The sequence below is a fragment of the Heteronotia binoei genome, chromosome 12 (genome assembly GCF_032191835.1).
Source record: "Heteronotia binoei isolate CCM8104 ecotype False Entrance Well chromosome 12, APGP_CSIRO_Hbin_v1, whole genome shotgun sequence".
NCBI classification, from domain to species: domain Eukaryota; kingdom Metazoa; phylum Chordata; class Lepidosauria; order Squamata; family Gekkonidae; genus Heteronotia; species Heteronotia binoei.
This window is the reverse complement of record NC_083234.1, coordinates 59,586,961-59,599,705: the sequence shown is the minus strand read 5'-3', so window position 1 is coordinate 59,599,705 and position 12,745 is coordinate 59,586,961. Positions and strand designations below refer to the sequence as shown.

At 43.5% G+C, this 12,745-nt stretch overlaps 1 protein-coding gene across 1 annotated transcript in view; it reads right to left on the bottom strand.

Moving 5' to 3' along the window:
• The window catches only part of RALGPS1 (Ral GEF with PH domain and SH3 binding motif 1), a 311,729-nt gene extending 308,856 nt beyond the window's left edge, over nucleotides 1-2,873 (bottom strand). Inside the window, exon 1 of the mRNA XM_060251609.1 lies at nucleotides 2,572-2,873. The gene's annotated coding sequence lies outside the window, so the exon portion shown is untranslated. The remainder of the gene's footprint in view (nucleotides 1-2,571) is intronic.
• Nucleotides 2,874-12,745: the final 9,872 nt, after the last annotated feature.

Below are 12,745 nucleotides of genomic sequence, written 5' to 3'. Positions count from 1 at the left end.
ACTCTTCCATTGACAGATGTGTGCCAGATGGAAGGGGGAGTTTTCTATTAAGTGGTAAGAGAGCCTACACTTCTGTTATCTGTTGGGGATTGTCCTTTATTAATAAAAAAGGCAGTGAGCTGACCAACAGAAAGTAGGGGAAGTCTCTGACTTGTAAGAGGGAAACGGACACACTTGGGCAGGAAATCAGAGCATTCTCCTCACCTGCCATAAGTTATGGCATGGATCAATGAGATATCCATGAGATGAGGGGAGGGACGGTGGCTCAGTGGTAGAGCATCTGCTTGGTAAGTAGAAGGTGCCAGGTTCAATCCCTGGCATCTCCAAAAAAGGGTCCAGGCAAATAGGTGTGAAAAACCTCAGCTTGAGACCCTGGAGAGCTGCTGCCAGTCTGAGTAGACAATACTGACTTTGATGGACCAAAGGTCTGATTCAGTATAAGGCAGCTTCATATGTTCATGAGGTAAACAGTGCTCACTCAGACATTAATGAGTGCCCTGTGTGGATGTGGAGGGGGATGCTCTTCTCAAGTGTTAAAAATTGTTGGCAGCCTAAGGAGTTAGGAGGGTCTGTTGGAAAAGAATAGCAGTATACATGGACTAGTATATGTAAATTAAGAATACTTTTAAAAATGCAAAGCACAATAAAACAAAAAAATCTGAGATGCAGGGTTACCCAATGGAACTGAAAGAGGAATAAATAATTTACTGCGGGAAAGGAACAAGAAAAGGCCAGATACACTATTTATGAGATGGGGTACAGAAATCTCCTGATTTCTCACCAATAAGCAAGGGTACAGTAATGGCATATCCAAGTAGCCTAAATAAAACAGGGTCCATGTTTCTTCAACTTATCATGCCTCCTGAGATAGTGAGAAAAAAACACATGAAATCCTTTGAATATTTAAAAACACTGGTTATTATTGTTGTGATTGCAGTGTTGTGCATTTTATATTAGTTTACATGTTATCTTTTAGTTGCCATGAGAGCTTTATTCCTAAATAAATTATTATCCAGGCAGGGTGCATAGGTTAATGAAATATTGGCTAGTACCCTAATTTTTAATACATCTTTTGTTGTTCACACACACACACACCAATTACCATCACTTTATCTCTATTACAAATGCAACAAACTATTCTAAATGAAACTGAGGCAACATATGTAAACTAAAATATTTACTTAGTTCCTCCCTCATTTTCTGCACTCTTGTACACTAGTTATCAATTGCCACTGTATGAACATGTATAGTTTACTGTGTTTATATACTATATTTTTAAGACACCAAGTGTGCATGTGCTTTTAAAGCAATACGCTATTCATTTTTTTCCAAAAGTGTATTTCATCTATTAATTTGAGATATGAAAGAACAGTTCTCAACCTCTACTGTCACATCTTAGCCTCCTCACTTTATGCAAGCACCCTGTCACCAAAATTATTCACCATCTTGATGTAATATCTCTCTTTATAGCTTGCTACCAAGGTCCTATCCACTCACATATCCAGCACAAACTCCTCATCCTTATTGTTCAAAGATGTCCATAGCCTTGTACCCATACCCCATATCTCTCACACCTTATATTCTGATATGCCTGGGCTGTTCACCTCTCCTGCTCCTCCTGCCTTCAACTATCTGAAGGTCACTTGTTCCCTCAAATGACTGACCTTTCTGCCCTTCATACTCAGAACTGCTTCCCAGAACACCTGTGTGATGCAACTTCTCACTTCAACCCCCCCCCCTCCATAACAACACACCTTACTTATGAAGCTTTTGGTACATTCCTAGTCTTACTGAAACTGAACATAAGCCTAATAATGTGTGGTGGGGAAGTGCATACTTTTCTCATTTATACACTTTCCTTCGCCTCTCTTTGTTGCCTCCCTTATGCCTAATTTTGAGCTCGTCTTCTTGTACTCTGTAAAATATCATGCATATAAACTGTGTCACTTAAACTATTAAAATTAGAGCTAAAAAGTTAAAAATATCTATCCATAGATACACATACACACATTTACATGATAGTGCAATGCATATATTTGCCATTTATACACTACTGCATTTGATTTATGTTAGCATATTGACTATAATTATATAGTGGGTCTCTGTCACATTTTATTTATATACACACAGATAAATGGCAACATATATTCAAATGCATCAACTTGCAGATAATTGTTTTATTGCACTGCATGTTAAAACGCCATAAAGTGTACACAAAGCACATCAAACCACCGATGTCCAAGCAACTGTTCATTCCACATACACACAAAATGAATTTTTTTTAAAAAAAAAATCCAAAGCAATATTAATTGGAACGCTTGGGAAAGGGTGGGGGAAGAGAGACTGCACATTTCTCTCACAGGCAAGGCAGATTATGGAGAGAAGAAAGAAGACACATTCCTTTGGGTGGGTGGGGGGCAGACAGAAACCAAACCTTGCTCACCTGTCACATATAATGGGGGGGCGTGTCGAGGTGAGAAGCAGGAGAAGCGCGGAGAGGGGAATGCCTTCGCGTGAAGGTAACGGCATGCATGCGGGGGGGGGGGGTGCGTTTGTCCGTCCGTCTCTCACCTGCTCGGGGGGAGGGGCGGAGCAGCCCCACCTGCCGCCGGCCCAGTCCGCCCGGTTTCTCTTCGAGGCCACCTCGATGGTCACACAAGAACGAAGGGAGCCGGACGGGTTGTCTGTAGCCGCCGCGGCCAGCCGCCCCCCGCCCCCGCCTGTCGCTGTGCGTGCTACGACTCCAGCTACCGCCGCCACCACGACAGCAGGCAGGACGACGAGGCCGAGCTCGGCCGCAGGGCCCGCGGAGGGGGGGGGGCGGGGGGAGGCGGCTCGAGAAGCGTTGTGAGGGAGAAAACCGAAGAGCGCCACAGGCAGAGAAGGTGGTGGCGGCGGCGGCGGCGGCTGAGGGGCAGAATGACAACACCGCCTCACCAATCCCCACAGCGGTCTTGCCGGCTGCTGTCCAATCGGGGCCGGAGGTGGGCGGGAATACGCAAAGGAGGGGGTGATCGCGCAAGAGCCGCAGCCTTCTTCAGACCTTGAAAGAAAAGAAATGAGGGAGGAAACAGAGGGGCAAAGGAGATGGTCGTTTGCAGGTGGCGGTTCCTTTTCTTATTATTATTTTAAACATAATTTTATTGAAAAAACAAACTATAATAATGTTTCATATACTCATCATAATACTTAAATACAATTAATGAGCAATAAGGTTACACTTAACCAAATTATACATTTAAATACAAGAGGATGAATACAGGGAAAAATAAAGGTGGTGGTTCCTTTTATGCCTGAGGGGGGAAGATTCGGAAGACAGATGGTGTCGTTATTAATTTTATTTTTATTATACCCCGCTTTTCCCTGCACTGGGGACCCAAAGCAGTTTACAATATCATTCTCCCGGGGCTAGGTTTACCAGCCTCCAGCTGGGACCTGGGGATCCCCAGAAATTACAGCTCCTCTCCAGACTATAGAGATCCGTTCCCATACAGAAAATTGATGTTTTGGAGGGTGGACTCTGTGGCATTATACCCATTGCGATCCTTGTTCACCCCTGGCTCCGTCTCCAAATCTCCCAGTTTCCCAACTTCCCAATCTTCGCCTCTCCTTCATTTTTTATCTTCACAACAACCCTGTGAGTTAGATTAGGATGACAGCAAGCACCACTGACCCTAGTAAAGTTATGGCAGAGTGGTAATTCAGATCCAGGTGATCTAGATTCTACAGCTTAAACACCTACATTTATTACAGCCAGTTCCTTGTGACAAGGCAGTAATAAACTGCTGGGGCTAAATTTATGGCAAGGGCAGGGCCAGATGAGGGGGGCAGAGGGGGGGTGCTTGCCCCGAGCGCTGATGGAGGGGGGCGCCAAATTGGGTATGGAGTCCATTGTATTCTATGGGACCATAAAATAGAATGGCCCATAAGCCATTTAATTTTGCCCCCCCCTTCAAAAACATGTAGATCCGGTCCCATGATCTGTCCGTCCATCCCCCACAGTAGGGGGATTAACCCCCAGACCTGGTGGTTGTTCCCATACTGTCCATTTAGGTTCCAGAAAGAAAAGCGTGCACTAGCTCACACATTACCACAGAAGCAAGCAGCACATTTTCAAAGAGATGCCTTCAGGGTGAGAAATTCTGAGAGACTGCAACACACATGTCCCTTGTCTTCATCTGTTATCTAACTGTACACCTCATTTGATATTGATGTACTTGCACAGAGTTCCCTTGCAGGGCCTAAAACTGTTTACCTGCCAACATTTAACAGATAGACAGAGATGCAACGTTCTTATTCTCCTGTAGCCTGCTCTCCACATTTAAAAGCTAAGAGTGTGGTAGTTCTTCTGGTTAATGATACACCAAAAGAACAATTGCCCCACAGGATATTAGTAGCTGTTTAAAATGTATCTCACCAATGGGTGAAGGTTGTGAAATCGCAGGCTGTGCACAACCTGACATCTTCATATACATGACTTACATGCATGCATATTAGGGATAAGCTACAACCACTCCCTCTCCAGCACTTACTGTAATTTTGAGACACTGGGGCGGATATGGAAGGATGATAAAACTCCCAGTTCATATCAACAACACTTTAGCAAGTCTTCCCCAAAAGGGCAAAAATGGGAACATAGACACAATGCTTTACCAAGAAGCAAGGACTCCCCTAGTAAAGGAGGATAGCTGGGGCATATGGAACCATAAAATAAAATAAAGAAGGAAATACGTACACATTAGCAAGGTTGTGTGAGTGCCCCCCCACACACACATACACATCAAGGTCTGATCCCAGGTTAGCCATTTTAATAGGTACACCAGGTGGCATACAGTTTAAAATTTGACTGCATGTCCAAAACATGATGTTAAGAAAATAATAAAATCATATTGTTTGAGTTCTTAATACTTCATTCAGTGCTGCAGGCAAAGCTAGCCTTAGCAGTAAGCAAAATGAAATGGCATATTTGAACTCCACTGAATAACACTTTATGTTCAATTGCAATGGCAAACTACCTCTGAATGTCTCTTACCTATGGGAGTCAGCATAAGTCACCTGTGACTTGATGGCATTGTCCACCACCACCATGGGTGAGAAGGGATTTTCCACCTCAGACAACGAAATGTCTTGCAGCTACCCTGAAGCCATGGAATCATGCAGGAGCACTGCTGAGAACAGTAAAATTGTTTGTCCTGGCCTTGTACACAAATAGCATAGTCAGCAAGTGTTTTTTAACTTGTTAGGTGACTGAGAAATGGAACAGCAAATTCTACAGCCCTGTTGACACACACACACCTGTGGAACATGGAGCTAAATTTAATGAATGAATTTCCTAATCACAAGAGAATTATATCCATGTCCACACACAGAGAGAGCTGAAATCAGAAAGGGAGTTTATCTATTTTGTTAAAACATTCCTATGCTACCTTTCTATATAGGTAAAGTTTCCAAGGCAGCAAACATGAAATATTTCAGTGTTAAAACATATGAGATATTAAAACAGCTTTAAAATAAAAGTATACATAAAATATTCATGCAAATTCAATAGAACATTGTTCCAACCAGGGAGAAGGGCCAACAACAGTAAGGGGGGGGGGGCACCAAACAAAACAAAAGTCTTAAAATGGATTGACAATCTGGTAAAAAGGCCTCATCATTCTGCCATAGCACCTGTGAAAGAATGTTAGTGACATATTGGAAAATTATTTTGCAACAAAGATCAGCTGAAGCACATGTGCAAACTTCCTCATTTGATTTCAACCTGTATCATGTAAACTGGACGGAGAGCAGGAAGGTGCAAATGTCATATTAGATGTTGACTTGAAAGGCCATTATTTAGCCTAGTCAATAAAACAGGACCTTTGGCATCTCCTGGGAAAATAGCCAAGATTAGCTGCATGTTGACGTGTTGCTCAGCTATGTGTATTTAATATAGTTTCAGAGAAGATAGCAGATGGTAGGCATATACTGGTTGACTTCCTTTGCATGTAGCTGTTGGGTATAAATAGATGGAAAGAGGATCTCTAAGGCAGCAGGGACTCCCATGCAAGACCACTAAAGAGAAACCCATACAAGAAATAGAGATTCCAGCACTGGAAAAGTCAGTGAACCCCTTGAATAGAAAAATAAATAAATGGGTTTATTGCTTGAGCAGAATTATTTGAGCCAAGAGATATAAAAATCCTCCCAAACCAGTTTGTGGGCCTTGTTGTCTTTAACAGATTATTGGGAAAGGCACCTACCAAATGCCATAAAAATAAATATCCAGAATTGTGTGTGGAACCTGTTGTGTTCTCCCTCTCCTATGAGTTCTCTGTGTTAAAGGTCAGCATTGATCTTTTCTTTTTATCACAAAAACAAACAGGAAGCATTATAGGGAACTGCATTATAGAGAAATAGTTCAAATAACAACTCACAACCAGATCCCAGTGCTGGATATACACACAGTTTCTCAACAACATGCTCGTTGGTACATACTCATTGGTTATGTAGTTGGTACATACTCATTATGTATGTTATGTATGTTGGTACATACTTATTGGTTATGTAGTTGTGAGAATCACCATACCTACCATTTCCAGTACATCCGAACACTAATTTCCACTTTATTTAAAGAGTTCCTTTGATGTGTCTCAAAAACATTACCTTCAGAAGGAAACATAATATATTAAGAGCCTTCATTTTGATTATTTCTTATGAACAGAATACAAAAGGCCTGTGTGGTTCTTCTGTCAATATGCCATATTGCCACAATGCCATCTATTCCAGTGGAAAATAGTTCAAGACTGTGATTTTAGCAAAGTGTTTGCAACATATACCTTATTCATAAGTGAAGGCAAGAAATAGGTTTGTATTCACCACTTCAAACTGTTGAATTAATCCTTAATCAAGGTCCATCATTGGCCACGTTAGGATCTCCAAGCATCAACTGGAACTATTAAAGAGAGGCAGAACCCTTTCTCCATTTCCCCCCCCCCCTTCATTTTACACTCATCGGTCACAACATTTTATTTTTAAAGTGGCTCTTTTAAAAGCCATTTGCTTGATTACTGTACCATATATATTTACATGCAACTCATTCTAGACTGAATCCTTCCCTTTGTGTCACTTGGTGAAAATGCCCTGATGAAGCAATTTAATTTTTATTAGAAAGTAAGGCCTTTTTTTGATGCATTTACATACACAATACAGGTATCCACTTGGAGTCTTCTTGGATTTTCCTGAAGACAGCAAGAAGCCATGGTTTTGTCCCATTGTTCTTCCTTCCCAGCCTTACAAATTGATGTACTAATAATGGAAAATCAGAGGCTTTGCTCATTAGATTTTGATCTTACCCTTCCTCCAGAAAGATCTTGGTAGCATACGTTACCCCTACCCCTATTTCATGCACAGTTTCACCTTGAAGTAGAATGGGCTGAAAGCAGCTGGTCCAAGATCATCAACTGAACTTCCTGGTAGGATCAGGATTTTATTGTAGCTCTCCCTGACTCTTCCATCCCATGCCTTATTTAATTTATGGGTAATAATTATATTGTTCTTACACTAATCTTCATATTTATGATCAACATTTTAAAACTGGGGGAGGGGGAACTATCCAAAAAAGGTAAAAGGCCTTTGTTATTCTGTGGGAAATCATTCTGAATATTACAATGATGTGAAAATGGGTTTTAAAACTGCGTAGTATCTTCTTAGGAAGGGAATTGAATCTTAGGAAGGGAATTGAAAACAAATCAGCCAGTATCATAATGCCCCTGTATAAATCGATGGTGCGGTCTTATTTGGAGTACTGTGTGCAGTTCTGGTTGCCGCACCTCAAAAAGGATATTATAGCATTGGAGAAAGTCCAGAAAAGGGCAACTAGAATGATTAAAGGGCTGGAGCACTTTCCCTATGAAGAAAGGTTGAAACGCTTGGGACTCTTTAGCTTGGAGAAACGTCGACTGCGGGGTGACATGATAGAGGTTTACAAGATAATGCATGGGATGGAGAAAGTAGAGAAAGAAGTACTTTTCTCCCTTTCTCACAATACAAGAACTCGTGGGCATTCCATGAAATTGCTGAGCAGACAGGTTAAAACGGATAAAAGGAAGTACTTCTTCACCCAAAGGGTGATTAACATGTGGAATTCACTGCCACAGGAGGTGGTGGCGGCCACAAGTATAGCCACCTTCAAGAAGGGTTTAGATAAAAATATGGAACACAGGTCCATCAGTGGCTATTAGCCACAGTGTATGTGTGTATATAAAATTTTTTGCCACTGTGTGACACAGAGTGTTGGACTTGATGGGCCATTGGCCTGATCCAACATGGCTTCTCTTATGTTCTTTAATAGCCGCCACATTTGCATTAGCTAAAGAATATGGAGCAATGGTCTACTAATCTGGCCAGTCTTGTTCTGTTTACTCGTGGCAGCACAGGTGTGACCAACAGGCCACCCAGCTCATTTGCCACTAAGAAACTTGCCATTTGGCTAGCCACTGCACAAAGTCAATCAGACGAGTTCACTTACTGTTTTCCAGATCAGATTTAGGCTTGCCACCCTCCAAGTGGCACCTGGAGATCTCCCACTATTTCAGTTTATCTCCAGGCGACAGAGATGAGTTCCCCTGGAGAAAACGGCTGCTTTGAAAGGGGGGCTCTATAACTTTTTATGCTACCCTGCTAAGGTCTCTCTCCTCCCAAGGCTCTACCCCCAAAATCTCCAGGTACCCTATTTTCCAACCCAGACCTTAACTATTAGAAAATGGCTTCATTCATCCATCATCTTCTGCCTTTGTATCTGGTTTAGAGCAGTGGTTTTTCAAGTTTTCTACACTTTCCACATTGACAGTGTGAAGGTGGCAAACACTGTTCCTACAAAATACAGTCTGGGCCTTCCACAGATCCCCAACCAAATGCAGTCTGAAAACCAATGGTATAGATTAGAACGTGAGTTTCTGGGCATGAGAAACTGCATACTTTATCAATCTGTATTTGAAACGCTCCTGAAATGGGGCATACTTTAGACCAGATATAAATAAGAACTCAATGCACCTGCAAAACCCTGGGTGAAAGTGTTAAACTTCCTGATGCATGATGAATGTTAGCACAGAGAGTGACAGCTTGGCAGATCCTGTAGCTGCTTGCCTCAAGCAAGTCAGATCAATGGGAGAGGGAAGTTACCAGGGCACCACCTAATTTATAGTCCTGAAGCACAAGGGAGGCACTAAGCCTCCGAAACACTAGAAATTAGCCACTGCCCTGTTTCATTGAGACAAGGCAGGGTGTTGATATTCTCATGGGTTGGGCAGTGCATGTCAGGGTTTAGCAACTGGAGGCCTGAGCTAAATTTGACTGCCCCCCCTCCCAAATAACTAAAAGGAACTTATAGACACAGATGCAGCAAACCTTGGAATATTAATTCTAGAAGGCAGCATCAGGGGCAGGCCTCAGCCTCTACATTTTGTTTGTTTGGCCTTCCAGAACAACCAGTTGGCCACTGTGTGAAATAGATGGACCACTGGTCTGATCTTGCAGGCTTTATTTGTGGTCCTTTGTCCACAGGGGCAAAAGTAGTACATAGCAAATCTTGTTGCCTCCATTTAGGGTTAACAGGTCCCACTCAAGAAATATCTGGGGACTTTGGGGGTGGAGCCAGGAGCAAGAGTGTGACAAGCATGATTGAACTCTGAAGGGAGTTCTGGCAATCTCATTCAAAGGGACCACATACCTTTTAAATGCCTTCTTTCTATTTGGAAATAATGGATAGGAGCACCTTTGGGGGCTCACAGAATTGGATCCCCTGGTCCAATCTTTTTGAAACTTGGTGGGTGTTTTGAGGAGAGGCACCAAGATGCTGTGTTGAAAATGTGGTGCCTCTACCTCAAAAACAGTTCCCCAGAGCCCGATACCCACAGATCGATTCTCCATTATACCCTATGGGAATCGGTCTCCATAGCATATAATGGAATGCCCAGCAGATATTTCCTCCCCCCCCTCTTTCTGATAACCCTGAAGAGAGGGAGGGCCTCCAAGCTGGGGGATCCCCGCCCCCAACTGGGGATTGGCAACCTCACTTCCATTCCACTTGGCAACAGGGGGAGGGATAGCCTCCCTCCCTCCAGCCCCGCCTCAAAGCAGTCCTCCCATTAAATTTACTGCTGACCATGGTCCACATGATACAGTGGCTCTCAACCTTTTTGGCACCAAGGACCAGTTTTGTGGAAGACAATTTTTCCACAGACCGGTGGGGGTGGGGTGCTAGGGTTTTTGCTGCCCTGAAGCCCACACCTGTCCTCCCATGGGGGTCTTTAAATGAGAAGTAGGCAGAGGTGTCTGCCTCACTCCATGGCCCAGTTGCTAACAGGTCATGGACCGGTACTGGTTCATGGCCCGAGGGTTGGGGACTCCTGACCTAATAGACACGCACAAATACTGGATAAAGTAGAGGCCCACTCCTCAGACGTGGAGAGCAATTGTCTTTAAAAATGGAACCAGAAACTTGTAAACTCTGCAAACTCAATTAACAGTTCACCCATTTCAACAGAGGTTCTTAAGATAGCTTACTGTGTTATAAGAACATTTATTTCAAGAGCCACATAACACCTCGAAGTGGTGCCTGAGTAAAGGCTGATGGGTGTGCTCTGTAAACAGGAGAGACTTTCAAAGGCAATAAACTTGGTTCCCCATTTGTTGCAGGGCAGCAGCCAGGAACCAAAGGAGCATATTAATAGCATAATAAATTATTACGCTATTAAGATTAGCCTTGGGCTATGGCAAGCTCAGTCTTTGAAATGACTGCTTGGGTAAGCCCAGAGTAAAATTCTCAGCCTTCCATGGTTGGAGGCCATTCTCAGCCTTCCAGGGTTGGAGGCAGACTAAGAGTAGAATTGTACAGTGCAAGAGAGAGACAACCCACTAACCCCGATCCTGGAAGTGCTCCTAATTACTTAAAACTATAGCTATTAAAAATGTCAGTAGGATGCTACTGTACTGTCTGGCCACAGAGTTATTTATTAGCATCCGCAATTTTGCAAGCTCAGATGCCAAGATCGACAAGGAGATTGACAACAGGCTGGCAAAGGCAAACCGTGCATTTGGCCGACTGCACAAAAGAGTGTGGAGCAACAAGCATCTGAAAAAAGGCACAAAGATCAATGTTTACAAAGCGGTTGTGATGGCAACCCTCATCTACGGCTCCGAATCGTGGGTTTTATACCGTCATCACCTGCGACTCCTTGAGCACTTTCATCAGCGCTGCCTTCGCACCATCCTCAACATCCACTGGAGTGACTTTGTGACCAACACTGAAGTCCTCAAGCGGGCGGAGGTTACCAGCATTGAGGCACTGCTGTTGAAGACGCAGCTGCGCTGGGCAGGGCATATTTCTAGGATGGAAAACCACCGCCTTCCCAAGATTGCCCTGTATGGCGAACTCTCCACCGGTCATCGAAATAGAGGGGCACCAAAGAAGAGGTACAAGGACTCCTTGAAGAAATCCCTTAGCACCTGTCACATCAACCATCACCAGTGGTCTGACCTAGCCTCAGATCGCAAAGCATGGAGGCACACCATCCACCAGGCTGTCTCTTCCTTTGAGAACGCACGCATAGCTGGTCTTGAGGACAAAAGGAGATTGAGGAAGAATCGCACTGCTACAGGACCAACCCTAAATCAGACTTTTCCCTGCAGCCGCTGTGGCCGGACCTGCCTGTCCCACATTGGTCTTGTCAGCCACCAGCGAGCCTGCAGCAAACGTGGACTATTGTACCCTTCTTAAATCTTCGTTCGCGAAGCCAAGCCGAGAGAGAGAACATGTGTGCCTCAGGTACCCACTGTGATCATATTACATTGCAGAGGGATGGTTTTCATTTATACATTCATTTCATTGATTTCATTTATACATCACACTCCTTTGAGATCTTCTATTGTCCATCCCACGGTGATCTCCACAGCCTAGAGGTGTCCCGTAGTGGTGTCTGGTACTGCCCATACCATGGGCAAACTGGAAGGGAGGGGGTTGTTTCTTACCTTTGGGACTTTCTTCTTTTAGGGAAAAAACAAGGTTTAGATATTTTCTAGAAACAACGCAAATGCCTAGCCAAGCATTTCATGGCTGCAGATGATTTGGATGTTCCTTAGCTACTGGCCTTGGGGACAGGGGAAGATTATATAAAGGATTCTGATCAAACATTCTGGGTAACACAGGCTTTTTAAAAACCCAACCAAACAATATACAGAAGGAGATATACAGCTAAAAGTGCCTGCTTTGTGTCCATAAGGTTGGAGGTTCCATCCTCAGATTCTTCAGTAAAAAACATCTTGGGTAGGATTGTATCAGACTTTTGCCTAAGCCTCTAGCGAGCACTGCTGTGTAGAAATACTTTATCCATATTGGATATTGTAACTCTGCATGCCAGAAGATCTGTGAGGGAAAGAGAATTCTCCCTCAGGGGTACACTTGGCAGTTGTCCCCACCAGCGTTCCCTCTAAGCTGAGTTAGCAGGGGCTAGCTCACAGATTTTTAGCATCCACCTCACACATTTTTTGTCTAAGCTCAGGAAGGATGACCCCAGAGCACACTAATTGATGCAGTAGCTCAACGAAGTAGAATTTTTGCTCATAAGACTCTGCAGTTTAGAGGGAACATTGGTCCCCACCCTGTCATTGGTTAGGTGTTGAGCTTCATTGGCCCTTGCTTGCTTTCTGTTTTCATTATATATAAGACCTCTCTTCTCTCTTTTACCTGGGCTTGAAGTTGTAGCAA